We start from the raw sequence: 17,683 nt of genomic DNA on the forward strand, positions 1-17,683 counted from the left end.
GATGTCTTTTGGAATAGTTTAAATTATTGGCTTTTCCCCAAGATTCCACTTTTAGCAGACTTTTCTATTAAGGATATCATTTTTGGGTTTATTTTAGAAAACAAGAACACAGAACTTCTTCTGAATGTTGTAATTATTTTGGGTAAATTCTATATACATAAATGCCGTTTCCTTAAAATCAAACCTTTTTTTTCTACATTTCATAAAGAACTCTGCTCTTTTTTTTCATCTGTAAACTTCATGGAAAACAAACTTGCTATGGAACTTCAAAGTATCATATGTAAATTACAGCTTCTTGATAGCCCCCTAAGTTAAGATTAATTACAATGTCTATGTAACCCCCCCCCCTTTTTTTTTTTTTTTTTTAAATTTTTTTTTTATTTTAATGTCTTGTATTTATTTTATTTTATTTTTCTGTATTATTGGTAAAAAAAAATTATATTGTCTTTATTCTGGAAAAAAAAAATATCAACAGTATTCGAATTTCAGAGAAGCAAAAGCAATCAGAACATTGTCTGTATGTGATAGATTCAGTATTTTTTCATAGAGTTTAACCCCCTGGCTTATTTCTATTTCTACTCGTGTTCCTCTGTATGTTACAGATGTTTATTTGATATATGCTGTTGTGTTTTTTTTTTTGATTGCATACCTAAAAGTACTTTTTTGTAAAATGGCATAATGTGCAATAAAGTTGTTAAAAAAAAAAAAAAAAAAAAAAAAAAAAAAAAAAAAAATATCACTAGAGGAGACACGCCCGCTTTAGAAGCCTGGCCGACGGTGGCGGAGCGCGACGCCATCTTGGTGAGGTCGACGACATTGATTTCCATTGATTTTAGTGGTGTCTAAGTAGCTTTTATAAACTGTATATATATTTTTAGATTTAAATATATTTATACATATATATAAATATATTATATTTTATGTATATAATGTACATATAGATACATCATTTGTTGCTGTTAAAGAAGTGAAACAGTCAGCCTTAAAAGCTCAAACCTGAATGAAAATGCATTGTTGCAGGACTTCTTAAAAACAAAAAAATTATAAGAAAGAATTTTTAAAATTAAATTCTAAATATTTAGAAGTTTTAGACCTTTTTGACATGCAATTTTAATTATTTAGAAAAACCCAACAATAAGTCAATAATAATAATAATAATAATATTAATAAATCAATAGTAAGTCAATACAAACAATAAATAATAAATAAATAATAAGTCAATAAATAATAAAATAATAAAAATAATTATATTATTATTATCATTATCAATAATAATAATAATAATAATAATAATAATAATAATAATAATAATAATAATAATAATAATAATAATAATAATAATAAAAAGAAGTCCAAAAGTGAACAATAAATTTACCCTAAAAAAAACAATCTGGCCTCTTATCAAAATCTGTTTCCACAAATGTTTTGAACAGCCAGACTGTATTGCTAGTTGGTTCCACAGTGATCCATCTGGGTTAACTCTTTTGATAGCCAAGATCCACTTTTTCCTGAAGTCTGAGTCCATTGAAAACCTGCAAGAAAAGTTCAGTCACTGAGTCAGAAATGTATAAATCTGTATAAATAGCCTAGTATGCTGTATACAGGTTTAGCAAAATAAAATGTGCATTTATATTGACAGCAAAATAAATGTAAATCATGCAGCATGTTGATAACAGCCCTGCAGCATCATGCATGTCAACATGTGTTCTATTAATGAAGCCCCTGCAGCCTTAAAAGAAAAAATAAAATAAAATACGTACCTGTGAAATGATATACCTTCCTCCATCATGGACTCATTTTTCTGATTTTGGCAGTTGAAACCCACACAATGAACTGGTATTACGCAAAAAATGTTTTCACATGCATTCACTGCAGCAGTAACTTGACCTCACCAAGATGGCGGTGCTCTCCTCCCATGAGGAATCACGTGATGTCTCCTCTAGTGATAGAACTCATTGACTCATTTGACTACAAAACCCATCAGAGACTAACTAAACCTGATCACATTCGTTTATTGTATTTCTAAACTACAGTCATGAATAAATAAATTTATTAAGTAAACAAAGAAAAAAAATTAAAACAAGAAAATTTCAAGCAAAAAGATCCTAAAAATCTGTTTCTAAAGAGAATAATTATGACTGTTAATAAACATTAAACTGTATACTTAATAACAAAAACAAGCAATAGTTTTGAATTTATTATAAGAGTGAAAAAACAATAGAGAAATTTACTTAATTTAATTAAAATTAGATTAACAAATTTATGAAGTATAACTGAGATGTAACATAATAAAATAAAAGTTTAAAAAATTAAAGATCTTTGGAATCCAAACATTTTTCACCTACAATCTGCAAAGATTTTAATGCTGTTTCTTGTTTCTGTGTCTTCTTCAAAGATTTTTACAATAAAAAACTGGGAAATATTTAAATAAATTCACAGATTTTTACAGGTTAAGAGAAAAAAAAAATTAAAATTTTAATTTACAGTACAGACCAAAAGTTTGGACACACCTTCTCATTCAAAGAGTTTTCTTTATTTTCATGACTATGATAATTGTAGATTCACACTGAAGGCATCAAAACTATGAATGAACACATGTGGAATTCTATCCATAACAAAAAAGTGTGAAACAACTGAGAATATGTCATATTGTAGGTTCTTCATAGTAGCCACCTTTAGCTTTGATTACTGCTTTGCAGACTTTTGGCATTCTCTGGATGAGCTTCAAAAATGTTGAGAAATGCAGAAATGTGTGCTGCAGATGCCATGTTTGCCACTAGAGGGCAGCACAGCAGCTTCAGTCTTTGTCATTGTTGCTGTGTGAGCCTGATGGAGCTTCAAAGTGAACTAGCTGCAGCTTGGTTCAGACAAAGCTCCACATTCACACACAGATGTGACCCTGAAGAAGTCTGAACAGAACATTTCAGGAGAACTCTTCAGTCCAGAACATGAGCCTGCATTGTTCCTGAAACTGGGATCAGAGTTCTGCTCTCTGCTCCAACAGAACCACCTTCATGAGCTCCTGGTTTCTTCTGGATCCTCCAACATTCAGACGCTCTCTGACTGAGTTCATGTCTGCACAGAAACCTTCAGGATTCTCTTCTTCCACACGTCTTTCACTCTGAAACTCTCTTCTGAATGTGGATCATCTCAGTCAGACGTTCAGCAGCATCAGAGCCGTGCATGTGCTCCTCCTCATGAGTCCTGAAGCTGCACCGTCAGCTGCAGAGCTTCAGAGCTGCTTCCTTCTCAGACTTTCCACTTTCTTTGGCTCTCTGGCTCTGATGCTGCTGCTGTTGCTGCAGAAAAACCAGCAGCTGCAGAAAAACTCTGCAGAGACTCACAGAGAGAGGATGGAGGCAGCAGATGAAGCTGCTGCAGACTGACAGCTGATGGAACTGAAGCACTTTCTACATTCTAGTTCCAGATGTTCTACAGAATCCATCAGAGCTTGAAAGTCCTCAGTACTCGAGTACTTTAGTTCAGCAGCTCCTCTTTTCCTCTAAGGTGAAGCTTCATGTGGACGACTTCTTCTTCTTCTTTTCTCCTCTTTTCTGGAGCTTGGGCTCCATGCAGTCTGATCAGCTCTGATTTGGGCTTCAGTTGATGTTTGTGATCAGGAACTCTGGATTCTTCTTAGAAGGAGACGTTCTGCCTCTTTAGCAGAGAGCAGAACGTTGATCTGATCTGTTGGAAGCCACTCCATCCTGAAGCTGCACTGCTGAGTTCCTGTCCACCAGGGGGCAGTGTTACGGCTTTGCCTGCCTTATTATTCTGCTCATCTGTCAGGTTGGGACTTCCAACACACAAACATTTGACCTTTTCACTTTATGAAAAAGTTTGTTAAACACTTTGGTGACTTTCAGATTTATAAAAACATTTTTTATCTTTTATTTCTGTAATTATTGGTCTAAACTTTTCTTCCTGAAGGCTGAACTGCAGCTTTCCTCAGGTCTTTCATTTTCTCCATTTTTCCCTCCTTTTCTTGGCTTCCAGCTCACCAGGCATAACCTAGACCAGTGGTCCCCAACCACCGGGCCGTGGACCGGTACTGGGCCGCGGGAAATTTTGGCACCGGGACGCACAGAAAGAAAAAATAATTTCTATTTTATTGTTTTTTTTTCGAAAAAAAACGTTTTATTTTGAAAAGTGACCGGATTCTCTCTGTTGTATCCGTCACACTTAACGCACATCAAAGTTGCTACACCAAACATCACATGATACACCTCGATAAAATTAAACCCAAACAAACAAAATGAGCAAAAAACAAACTTCTTTAGAAAGTTGCTTTGACAAGAGGAAAAGGTCCAATGAAAGGACAGAAGAGGAACCTGCACCCGCTAAAAAAGGGGAATCTGCCTTTAACAGGCAGTATCAAGAAACCTATTTAAAATATGGATTTATCGCCACGGGCAATTCCCACGTACCAAACCCACTGTGCGTAATATGCAGTGATGGTAGAAACGATGTTGCTCATGGGATGTTCTGTTGTTGGTGTGACGTTACGAGGACACCGCTGATAAAGTAATAAAGTTGCACATGATTACACAGTGGATTTACATTCATTATTATTGTCTATGAAGACTCTCATTCATCCAGGTTGGTTCCATTGTAGTAGGTTTAGGGGATGTCATCTGGACTTGGTTTTTAAAGTTAGAAGACGTTTCGCCTCTTATCCAAGAGGCTTTGTCAATTCATTATTATTATAATGAATTATATATTATTATTGTTATTACTAAAGAGAAAATACCACCCCCGGTCTGCGGTAAACGTGCCTTGCGTTGTACCGGTCCGCGGTGACAAAAAGGTTGGAGACCACTGACCTAGACGGCGCCCTCATGTGGACGGATGAACACATGACAGAGGGGAAGAACAGAGCTGCACAGCAGGGACGAGCAGAGACCTTTGGGTCACGAGGAGTAACAATAAAAACAGTAGAAACTCCAATAAAACCAGTAGAACCAGACTGGAAAAGCTCAAAAAGTGTAACCTCCCAAAGAGGAGAAACCCAAAAAAGAAAGGAAAAGCAAAGAGACAGGTGGAAGCCATCATGAGATTCCTTTAAACAGGAAGTTCTTTGTCATTTCATGCACTAGTTTCATTTAGCTGTAGTTGTTGAACATTCTAGAAACTCCTAAAAACCTTTTCTGTCCACTTTGAAACCATCTGGGGCTGACTTGGCCTTGCTCGCTGGGATACGGCCAACATCCAGAAATCTACCAACAGACATTTTTAGCTCTAGTTGTTGAACATTCTATGTTTGGAAGAGGCAGGCTCTTCTAAAAGAAACTAGCAGGAGCCCCAGCGCTGGTCTTTGCTTGGATTTGGTTTAGACTTGTTCAGAGTCAAATGCATGTTTTAAGGGGAGGAGGATTATTTGGTTGTTGCTGTTTTTGTTCCTATTCTTACAATCCACTATATGTCCCGTGTTGAATTCTACTATTAAAATGTGGGAAACAAATGTTTCTCAAATCCAAATCAATCCAAAAGCCTGGAGACTGGATGGCCGTGGTCCTCCCTTTGACCTGGACACTGGTTGCCATGGCGACCTGCACACTCACCAAGCTGGAACTTAGAAGAAGAAAAAGAGACCAAAATGATTGATAAAGCAGGTTTTCCAGGGAAATCCCACAAAGTGCTTTCCAAGCTAGAACTAAGAATACCCAGCATGCATTTGGAAAAACTCCTTAGCTTCTGGTGGAAAATGATGAGTCATTGGAAAAGCATTCTCTGAATGCTCAGAAAACTTCCTCTAAGGTTGTGGTTGTTTGGAGAAGTCCTCCTCTTCAAAGAAGTTCTCCTGACCATCTTCAATAAACATGAGCTAATTCTTGATGCAGGTTTGAAAACACAGATGGAAAACAGCATCAATCCAAATATTAGTCAATGTTTCCTTGAATGGAACAATTTCAGGATTTGTTGTCATAAAGTTGTGAGAAACTGTCTTGTAAAGTGTGTGGTGACGGTCCACTGTGGAAAATGACTGTTTGTGGAACATTGAGATGTGCTCAGTGATTTGGCTTTAGGACACTTTGGTTTCATTTCAAACGTTGGTTTCTCCTAAATCTACAAACTCTCTCCACAAACTGTCTCCTAACTCTCAGGGATTCCTGCTGCTGGCAAAACTCACGGCTCAAGGAACCACTTCAAAATAAAGAGTAAATGTATTTCTCATCCAGCAGTGATTGTGGTGTTTGTAAGTCTTTTATTTTGAAATTCTTCAAGGATGGCCACCTCAGGCTGTCATTTTAGACACATTCTCAACTGTTTCTCTCCCTGAGCTAGTCAGATTAGTTGGTACAATGAAGTCATCCTCTTGCTCTCTCGATGTGCTGTCAACATCTCTACTCAAAGATGTCTTCCAGTCCATCGGTCCCTGTGTCCCGTCAATAATTAACTCGTCCTTGCTGTCTGTTCAAGTCCCTGAGCACTTTAAGAATGCTGTCGTCCTTTCTCTCCTTAAAAAGCCCAGACTTGACTCCTCCCTCTTGAGCAGTTACAGACCTATTTCTAATCTCCCATTCATGTCCAAAATTTCAGAAAAGATTGTTGTTTACCAACTGACAACTGCTCTGGACAGTCATGGCATTTTTGAGCAGTTTCAGTTTCTAGAGCTCTCTCCACTGAAACAGCCCTTCTCAGAGTCTCTAATGACATCCTGATGCAGAGTGATGCAGGAAAATGCTCTGTGCTACTGCTACTGGACTTGACCACAGCCTTTGACACTGTTGACCGTTATGTCCTCCTGGACAGACTTTTAAACCACAGGAGGTTTTTTGTGTGTTTTATCCCTTGACTCCCCTGTCGGGTCACTTGTACGTTCTTCTTTTTCTCATCTTAAAAACATTACAAAACTGAGTCCAATTGTGTTGCGTTCCGAGTTGGAGATGCTCATCCACCTTTTTATTACATTTCGTCTTGACTATTGCAACTCCGTCTTCACATGTTTAAGAAAAAAAATCACTAGAACGGCTCCAGGTTTTCCAGAACGCTGCTGCAAGGCTTTTAACTAAATCATCTAAGTTTTCACACGTCACTCCGTTATTAATCCAGCTGCACTGACTCCCTGGACAGAGAGCAGCCCCCCGCCGTTCCGGGAGGGCCCAATGCAGGGCCCCGCCCCAGAAGAGTGCCAACAACCCCAGACGCGCACCTCATCACCACCCAGGAGCTCTGGGCATTTCCCCGCCCCAACCCCTGGTATAAGCCAAAACCCCCCACGGGAGACCCGCTCCGCGCTCCATGCAGCCACCCACCCGGCCCACGGTTGGTCCAGGAAGGAGCGAGGCAGAGGCCAGCCGCCCCCACCCAGGAGGAGGGCACACAGGAGAAGAGAGGGTCCACAGGAAGTGTTGTAAACATGGTCCGACCAGGCTCGCCCACAGTTGGAAACTTGGCGAGGGCCGGCACTCAGGGGCAAGGATCAGAACCCACACCACAGGGACACGGACACCCCCTGGCTCAGATGTGATGTGATCCCCGGTACTGTTACTTTAAACTTTTGCAAATATTGTGTGGTTTAACTATTTCACTTGTTGAAAATTAGGGATGGCCCGTTTGACACGGCGCTTCACCTTCATGAAACAGAGTGTTTCGGCACAATGTTTCGGGGTGTGTGTCAACTAGCCCAGATCACGTGGTTGATGATGTATGACGCGCCAAATGCTTCGTTTGGTCGAACCACGGTTCAGATGTCACTTGTGTTTGAACAGTTGGGCGTGCTATTCAATAGAAATGCGAAATGAATCCTGAGCGTTTCCTGACCAGTTCTACTGTTTCGCTTGTATTAGAATCAGCGTCAGTTCATTGCACTTTAACATGTTTCCTATTAAAAACTTTCTGTGGCTCAGGATCATTTCAACTCGGTTTTTCCTAATAAAACACATCATGAACGTTGTGTATCAAAAAGAAAAAAAACACTGGAATGAATCTCTGATGTCAAGCTGTTTTTATGTGAATGGAGACAGCTCAGTGGAATAGTCAGTGGCATATACATCCAGAGGTTCTAGGTTGGAGTCTGGCACTATACATGTTCTTTTTGCGTGTATTTTTTTCTTCATGTGATATGTATTTTGCTGTGTCAAGCACTTCTCACAGAAAGCGTCACATGTTGTGTTGTTTTGATTTTTTTTTTAAATAATGATGGAAAAATATCTTTCCGTTTTGCAGCTTTTTCCTTTGCGTGTTCAAGTAGTCGAGGAGAAAATGACCATAAGTCGAACCGGTAAAGATTAGAAGTTTATTCCCTGATACAATAGTTCTAAGACAGTAGCAAGAGAAAAACACAGAAGTACAGCTGAGAACAGGGCCCCCGCAGAGAAGAGAAAAAGCGCCGGGGACTTCCTACGGAGAAGTCTTTATAGCGGCTCTGAGTTCCTCCTCCTGTGGGCAGACGTAACCCCTTTGCTGGTGGCTGTCCAATTCCTTATAGGGTAAACTGTTGCGTCGCCCGCATATGCCTCCAACAGTGGGCTTCCTGTTTTTAGAGAAGACCCAGTGACCTTTTTGTGACTCCCTCCGGCTGGTTCCAACCAGTTCGAGTCTGTAGCATTTCACACTTGTTGAGTGTGTGGGTGTCAGACACCGTGGCCTCTTGCTTGCTTCTGGAAATGTCCTCACACCTGCATGATGTACATCTGAGTTCTGTCTGCAGACGAGGGGCCCTACTTCCTGTTCTGAACATGCTGCGCTGTGGCTTCCCGTCTCTCTGCACAGCACAGCCTGCATATATATGCCTTCTGCTCTAACACTTCTGTATTAGCGGGGTGAAAAGTCCAGATAGCAATATGAGAATGTGTTAGGTCTACAACTAAGCCAACACTTAGTAACTATTTTTGAGCTTGAAGAAAGGACACATACTCACTTATCTCTTTTCTCGAGGAGAGCAGACAGGAACATACTCAAGCCATTCCACGTGTGCTCTGAGTTTTCAAGAGTCTGCCTCCTCACTTTTATTTAAAATCAGGGCGTTACCTAACATACAGCATACAAGGAGGTGGTTGTAAACATACACACATACACATACACACACACACAACCCCCAATGGTCATAAAACAGAGAGACATCCGTTCCCAGGAGATTGCTACTCCCCCCAGGGGATTAGGGTCTTTTTTGCAGATCAAGGGTCATCAGTCAGCTCCTGTGGCTTCAGGGCAAGGATCAAAAGGTCAAAGGTGAATTCCTAGTTCAATGCAGAGAAAAAATTCTTCCCGCTTTCTCAGGGCTGTTTCTCGCAGACAAGTATACACTTTTTACAGTTAAAAAAGTTCAGAGTAAATATAGGATAACTTATGTATACATTTATTCTAACAGAATGTATAATTAAACATTAATTTGTTAAATGTAGTAAAAGATTAGAAACAGAATGCATACATCTTTTTCTTCAGTCATCATTAACAAAATTTTTCTGTTTTACGTTTTTTCATCATCATTTCCACATTGAAGTGTTCCAAGGAGCTTTGTTGAAACATGTCGATATACATCTAGTCCACCACCAGATGCCGCTGTTCTGTGTGGTTTCGAAGCCCTGAATGGGTAGTTCATTTTTCTGGCAAAATTACATGAACCCCTATGAGGCTTCTATTCCCATCCCTATTGAAAATTGTTCCCACAAATATCAGAATATAAATGAAATTGAAATAAACATACCAATGGGGTCGCTGAAGTCATCCAAGCATTGAAATGTTTGTTGTTCAGCTCACCATGACTGCCAGACAAAACCCCCACCTGCACACCGTCACCTAGTTAAATACCTCTTCCCATCTATCTACCTGATAGATTAGGATTCACATTTTCCTTATACTGCCCCCTGCAGCTGTGGAGTTGATCCTACCTGGAACAATCCTCCAAATCAATGTTCAGAGGCAAAAATAAAGAAAATAGAAGACAAAAAGCCAGGATAGAAAAATCTTAACAGTATTTATTGATCATTTTATTTTAGTGTAAACTTGCACCAGAAAAAAGAATACTAATAAGGTACCAGAGTGAAAAGCAGCAGATTAAGAGGAGTTAATAGATCAAATATTAACAATACCCATCTTCAATAAATGTTAACTCTACTAGATGTTAGCTCTAATGATTCAAAACAACTCATTCCTATTATCTAAAATAATTCATTTTGTGAACAATTTTTGCACATTTTGTCAGCAGTGAAACTCATTGTCTCGTATCATTGCACATAGATTAAAATGTATTGATCATTTATTTCTTTGCTGTAGATATTTGTGGCTTAGAGAAGATGAAAACCTAAAAAAGCTGTCCAAGAAAGTCAGGATAAGACAAGACAAGAAATATAGCAGTTAGAAAACCAAATAGTCAGTAAAAATAGTCAGTAAAAATTAAAACAGCAATAAAAAGTGGAAGTAAAAGTACACGTCATAACTAAATAAGTAAATACAACAGCAGTTTCAGCAGTCCTAAACTGTGTCATTCTATAGTCTAACTGCTTTTGGGACAAAGGACCTCCTGTAGCAAATCATACATCAAAACAACCAAAGTTTTTTTTTTTTAAATGTAGACAATTTCATTTCTACAGATCAATTCTCACTTGTGCCTCCCTCTAATGAAGTTACTGCATCAATATGATATGGAGGCCATCAGCCTGTGGCTCTGTGTACATGAAATGAAAGCTCAGGTTGCTATGGAGTTCATTAGAACATTGGGGTTTCTCCCCAGAAGTTTTAAGCATTAAAAACTTATTTTTAAATATTTAATTTTTCTGAGATGCAGAACTTTCCCCCTGTAAAATAAAGTATTCTGCTGATTCCGATTATGGTACAGAGGTTGAGAGATCGACCTCTTATCAGAAAAGTTTAGAATTTAGAGTTTACACTAAATCCTTACATTGTCAAGAAAAAGTCTTACATGTTCTCATGTGTTTTTTTAGAGCAGATGAACAACTAAAACTTTTTTTACATTCTTTACAAGAAAAAGGCTTTTCTCCTGTGTGAGTTCTCATATGTGTTTGGAGATTAGATATTTGACTAAAACATTTTTTACATTCTTTACAAGAAAAAGGTTTTTCTCCTGTGTGAGTTCTCATGTGTGTTTGGAGAAAAGATATACGACTAAAACTTTTCTTACATTCTTTACACGAAAAAGGTTTTTCTCCTGTATGAATTCTAATGTGTGTTTTGAGACTAGATCTGCGACTAAAGCTTTTATTACATTCTTTACACGAAAAAGGCTTTTCTCCTGTGTGAGTACTCATGTGTGTTTGGAGATGAGATATTTGACTGAAACTTTTTTTACATTCTTTACAAGAAAAAGGCCTTTCTCCTGTGTGAGTTCTCATGTGTGATTTGAGATTACATACATCACTAAAACTTTTCTTACATTCTTTACAAGAAAAAGGTTTTTCTCCTGTGTGAGTTCTCATGTGTGTTTGGAGAAAAGATATACGACTAAAACTTTTCTTACATTCTTTACAAGAAAAAGGCATTTCTCCTGTGTGAGTTCTCATGTGTGCTTTGAGATGAGATATGTAATTAAAACTATTGTCACATTCCTTACAAGAAAATCTCTTATCTTCTGCATGGATTCTTGTGTGAATTCTGAACAGAGATATGTTACAAAAGCTTTTACCACATTCTTTACAGATATAACATCTTTCATCAGACCCAGTTTCCATGTAGTCAGACGGGTTAGTAATTATTCTTGAGTTTTTACCAGACCTGATTGGAGATTGTTTGTATTTCTTACCCAGATTTGTCTTCTTGGGATTTTTTCTAACATCAGAGTCACACTGACCTGCTGACATGTGAGAGCTGTCCACACTTTGGACATGACTTCTGTCCCTCCTCTTCCTCTGATCTCTGTTCTGGTCTGTCTCTTCATCTGTAGTTGATGTTGATTCTGTCTCTCCATCTGTAGTTGATGATGATTCTGTCTCTTCATCTGTAGTTGATGTTGATTCTTCATGTTGGTTTCCTTCTTCATCCTGACTATCAGTTACATTAAAGCTCTGCTGATTGTTTAGATCTGCTTCACTGTTCTCATCTTCCTCATACGTAGGAATCTCCATCAAGGTATCAGTCTCCTGCTTCAGATCGAGATGATCTTCCTCCTGACTGATGCAGAGTTCCCCTGGTTCCTCTTTAATCTGTGGAGGTTCTGGTTCCTCCTGTTCCTCTTTAATCTGTGGAGGTTCTGGTTCCTCTTTAATCTGTGGAGGTTCTGGTTCCTCTTTAATCTGTGGAGGTTCTGGTTCCTCCTGTTCCTCTTTAATCTGTGGAGGTTCTGGTTCCTCCTGTTCCTCTTTAATCTGTGGAGGTTCTGGTTCCTCCTGTTCCTCTTGAATCTGTGGAGGTTCTGGTTCCTCCTGTTCCTCTTTAATCTGTGGAGGTTCTGGTTCTTCCTGTTCCACTCTGAAGTTCCTCTGCTGGATGCAGAGATTTTCCTCTTCAGTCATCCAACACTGGGGGAGAGCTGCAGAAACACAAGAACAGGTCCTTTTAAATACTATGGTGACTTTATTTATTCTTAATTATCAATACAAATGATTGCAGTATCATTCAGTATATGCACATTAAAAAACTTTTGATCAAAAAAAAGTTTTTTGTTTTCTTTAGCACAACAGTATCAAACTGTGCTGAAAAAGGCCCCCTACACCTCCCCCATATGAGGAGAGCTTTTACAGTCAATAACTTGTAGTCTGAACCAGTTATAGAAAGAAAATAATATTTTATTTGTTTTTTAGGGAAATTAATTTGCAGATAAATAATTCATAAATGGTACAAACAGGTCTTTAATGTCATTTAACTGTATACTCAAATTAAATCATGCTGAAATAAATAGATTTATTAGAAAGGGGACAGAGGGATTGACAGAAATTGTACTTTTAACCTGATTCTGTCTCCAATTATTTTTATATGAAATTACAAAAAGGAAAAAAGTCTGAAAACAATTGGAATGTTTTAGATTATTGCCATTATTGACAGTAAAGATGCAGGCATCTATAGTAAATGTTTGACACAGTCTCTGAGGCTTATTTCAGCCCAACACCAGCTGTGTTATGTTAGGAATATGCTGCTAATAAAGTTACATTCACATGTCTGTTATTGTATTTATTTTATTTAGAAATCATCTCCAGGACCGATGTCTGGGGCCCCATCAATCGGGGTCAGAAACTTGTCTGTGGTGGTGTTGGTGGGTGTGTTTATGTGTGCGTGTTAGCCTGGAGGTGCTGCTGGCAGCGCAGACAGTAAAAATGTGTCAAAATGGACGAGTTTAAAGATTTAATGTGAGAACTTGTAAAATAGAATGTGGCAAACCAAAGGTCTGCATCTGTGTGTGAAAATCTTCTGCTGTAAAGTTTGGCAAATAAAAGTCACAACTGACAAATTACCATTTTGTGTTCATTATAGTTCCAACCTCAAATCAGTGATTTCAACGGCTTGAATCTGCTGCTGTGAATCACAGCACACTACAACTGAGTGAACTACAAATACATTTCAAAAGAAAAAAATATATTTTTTTCCTGACTTTTAATGAGAAGTGATCTCTTTGAGGTGTAAACGGAGACATGGCAGGGAGACGGCTGCCAAGAGACTGTTGTCAACAAAGTGCAATATCCGAGGAAAGACCATTCAGTAAAAATCAATCATCTCTCTAAAACAAATGAACTTCTACAGTTATATGGTAATGAAGAATCGTCAGCATATTCATGATACAATCAATACTTTGTGAAAAAAGTCAATATTTATTATATTTTATCACATTTTAATAGAGAAAAGACTCATAATAAAGATGCTCAATAGCTCTGAAGATACTGAAGCTATTGTCACCAAACTTTCTGTACTGACTAATCATGACCCTGTAGTCCTACTACAACAAAGATAACTGTATGTCAATTAATTACTTTTTGTAAATATGGTTCATGATTGTTCCAAAATGCTTAATAGCTCTAAAAGATACTGAAGCCAACAATGTAATGTTCTGATATAATCTTTTTTGTCAATAACAACAACAAATCTAATCACCATTTTGAGCCAGACAACAGTGATTAGTCAGGTGGTCTGAGTCACGTTTTTAGAAGAACCAGTTGCCAATCATGATAAGCTAGATCAAAGTCCACGCACCATCACTGAAAGCTGCTCGGAAGAAGCTGTCAATCAAACGTTCGAGGTGGGGCCAGCGGGCACCACACCTTTTACTGAGGCACCTGATTGGTCAGTTTATAGCTTGAATAACTGGCACTAAAGAAAAAATGTTATGAAAAAAACTAAGATTACCCACAAGATATTAAGAAAAGAATTTCACAGCAAGAATGGTAATTCTGTCTATTTAAAATGACTGAGTAACAGCTGCCTATTTATCTATAGAGGTCTATTGGAGTTTGGCGACAGCAGCTACTTCCTATTTGGAAGTGGGGGGGGGGGGGGGTGACTCTAATGTCCAGTGATGATATAGTCTATGCTTTTTAGCATAGACTTTTGGACAGCTCCTCGTAGTTTGACTACTAACAATAAACAGTGTTGGGGGTAATGAATTACATAGTAACAAGTTACTTTAATTTAGTTACTTTTGTCAGTAATGGAGTAACGTAATGAATTACTACGGAGCCCGTGATCTGCCATGGGTTAAAAAAAAGGGGGTTCCGGCTGCCGCTGCTGCTGCGGTGGGGGTCTTGGGGTGGGGATGGCTGGGCACTCTCCCTCCTTTTCACATTCCATCATCCATTTAGAAGAACATAAAGACTCACCTGAGCACAGGTGTTAGCTCACCTTTGCACTAATAGTTTGCATGATTGAATGAATGAAATATTTCACACTAGTTGGTTTAAAGGCATGAGTATGCGTGTGTGAATAATATCTGTATTGTGTGCATGTTTTGTGTACATGTTGACATGTGGACATCTTTGCAGTTAACAGGTGTGTTTATAACATCTGAATGTGTGTGTGGACAGGCCCCGCCCTTTGAGATTTGTTTTACACTTGAGCCTTACCGTAATGATAAACATCCAGTAAAGTTGTTGCTTTAGGCTGCTTCATGGTTCTACCCCCCCCTTCCTATTATCACCCTCCTATCCCCCCTCCTCTCTAACATCCCTCCCTTTTTCTTCCCTTCTTTTCTTTTCCGTCCGGTTCAACACCAAAGATTTTCAAACATGATTGAAATTAATAAAGTTTGGCCTCAATTCCAAAAGGGGTTTATTCAGACATACCTTTGGTTTGTCTGAAGATTAATAACCCCTGTTGTTAAAGCAAAATATGTCCAACACAAGAGGCCTTCAGCTCTCATCTGTTTGCCCAGCTGTTGGACAGGACAAGTAAAAAAAAGGTTTTCGTTTCCACTAAATAATTAATTAATTCCAACAAAAATAATAATCTGATATACAGTCAGGTCTGTAAATATTGGGACAGTAGCAATTCCAACATTTATGGTTCTATAAACCACCACAATGAATTAGACCGCTTTAATTTGAGGGTATTTACTTCCAGATCAGGTGAGCGGTGTGTGAATTACAACAGTTTGCATATGTGCCTCCCACTTGTTAAGAAACCAAAAGTAATGCAAGTAAGTCTCAACTGTTCCATGGCCAGGTGTGTGTTATTCCCTCCTTATAACAATTACAACATTCTTAAGAAGAAGAAATGCACCGGGAGCTCAGCAACGGCAAACGACCTGGGAGATTACAGAAAAAAACTGAGGTGGATGAAGGAATAATTCTGTCCCTGTTGAAGAAAACTCCCTAAATGGAGGGTTTACCACAAGATGTAAAACCTTAGTGAGCCTCAAAAACAGGAAGGCCAGACCAGAGTTTGCCAAACAACATCTAAAACAGTCTTCACAGTTCTGAAACAACATCCTATGGACAGATGAGACCAAGATAAAAAATAAAATAAAAAAAACACCAAATCCCCCGGCGGCCGCATCGGAAATAAATAAAATTATAATGCATTATTCTTTATTAACAAATAACAGTAACAACTAACAACAACCCATCTAGCTTGTGAACTAACTACTAACTATAGGTGTTGTAGATTGACTGTGTGTGAGCACAGAGCGTCTTGTGTAGGAAGGTGCGCACACGTGTGTTATTGGTGCGTGTTGATTCTTCTGCTCTGTAGCTGCACGCGAGTGTCACCTGTACTCTTTGGTACAGACATCTTCTCAGAATATTATATATTTCCCAGTAATAAACAGACTGCAGACACTGTCACCTTTCCGGTAGCCATGAAGCCTGACACCCATGAATAACACGGGGCAGGAGGCTCCGCCTTTGTTTATACAGACATGTTAACTTTGCGCTGCACATAATAGTTGCAGACGTTTAACGCCTCCTGACTAAACAAAGGGCACCAATGTGAGTGTGCACACCGACGCGAAAAAACGGCACACGTCAAAGCGTCACTTTTAAAAAAACGCCTCGGGTTCGTTTTTTTGGTTTGACGCGCTGCGTCAAAAACTATACAACCAATGAGAATGGCGCTTTTGCACACGTGTCTGGAGCTTCTGAAGTTACAGTAAAACACAACTTGGGGGCGCTCAAACACAACACTGCCTTTCTGAGAACACATACCAGCAAAGAAGATAGACGCCAAGTAGCGGCTACACTGCCGCAAAGAAATAATGACGGACATTCTAAAATATCCTCGAAAACGCTCATGATGCATTTTCAGCTCTTGTACCAGTCGATAAAACTCACCATGTTCTTCTCTTCTCGTAACTATGGGATGTACCCAAAATATGCATCTTTTCTGGCGTCTTTCATCATTCAACAGAACAATAATTTCTTCATCATTGGAACCGGAGCTGGAGCTACTGGTGCTAGAAATATTCATGTTTTCTTTGGATGATTCTGACAAGCGCGTAAATACTGGCTCTCTTCTCCTGAGTGAAAGGCGACCACCTTGTGTACAGGAGTATTTCTGTTTTACATTAAGCGCCATCTAATGTCAGGGAATGAAATGGCATGTTGGCTCGGCTCGTCAGCGAAAATCGTCTGGGTGTGAACACAAAAGACGTGGCGAAAAACGCTGGCGAATATCCGTCCCGGTGTGTATGGGCCTTTAGAATGAGGATGTGTGCTTCTGAAAGCGCGCGCCTCTGTGTGTAAAGGGAGCCACGTGCAGCAGAGGCAGTGAGAGCGCGCGCAGACGAGAGAGAGTGACAGGCACGGTGGGAGAGGAGGAGAAGACAGTCTGGAAGAAAGAAGGAAAGTCTGAACACAGGACTAGCAGAAAAAGTAAATTATCAGCAAAGATGAATGTGTTTAATGTGTTTATTATAGTTCCAATCACACACTATACTGAAAATGTAAAAAAAAAAAAGTGCGGTGATGCGGTTATCGTCACAGCCCTATACCAGAGTCATGGAAAGAGAAGAGTATAAGAAGTAAAGGAACTGCTCATGATCCCATGTCATCAGTGAAGCATGGTGGTGGTAATGTCATGGTCTGGGCATGTATGGCTGCTATTGGACCTGGTTCTCTTGTATTTATTGATGATGTGACTCCTGACAAAAGCAGTACGATGAATTCTGTTTCGGACAATATTATCTATGGTAGCTTTTGTGTAGCATAATTAAAAATAAAAGACAAAACCAGAAATGCTTTTTCATTTTCAAAATGAATCTGCATTTGTTTACTCGAAACTAAAAAGAAAAAGCAATCCACCAAACCGCTTTTTAATTTTCTTCTTCAACACTGCTTATTCTGTCACTTAATTAAAATGATAAAGA

General features: G+C 38.8%; 2 protein-coding genes across 7 annotated transcripts in view; one reads left to right on the forward strand and one right to left on the reverse strand.

Annotated features, from left to right (window-relative positions):
- LOC144989036 (NLR family CARD domain-containing protein 3-like) overlaps positions 1–17,683 on the forward strand; it is a 228,432-nt gene that overhangs the window by 118,309 nt on the left and 92,440 nt on the right. The window lies entirely within an intron of this gene.
- The window catches only part of LOC144989114 (uncharacterized), a 79,332-nt gene that overhangs the window by 49,443 nt on the left and 12,206 nt on the right, over positions 1–17,683 (reverse strand). Inside the window, exons 2-3 of one of the 4 annotated variants that reach the window (XR_013653268.1) lie at positions 8,864–12,427; positions 8,226–8,752 (exon numbers count right to left, since the gene is read on the reverse strand). The exons of 1 other annotated variant lie outside the window; for it this stretch is intronic. The gene's annotated coding sequence lies outside the window, so the exon portion shown is untranslated. Of the gene's footprint in view, positions 1–8,225; positions 8,753–8,859; positions 12,428–17,683 lie in introns of those variants that run through there. 2 more of the 4 variants (XR_013653269.1, XR_013653270.1) reach the window with 2 other exon arrangements.

This window comes from Oryzias latipes, chromosome 2 (genome assembly GCF_053564925.1).
Source record: "Oryzias latipes strain Hd-rR chromosome 2, Olatipes_Hd-rR_3.1".
NCBI classification, from domain to species: Eukaryota; Metazoa; Chordata; class Actinopteri; order Beloniformes; family Adrianichthyidae; genus Oryzias; species Oryzias latipes.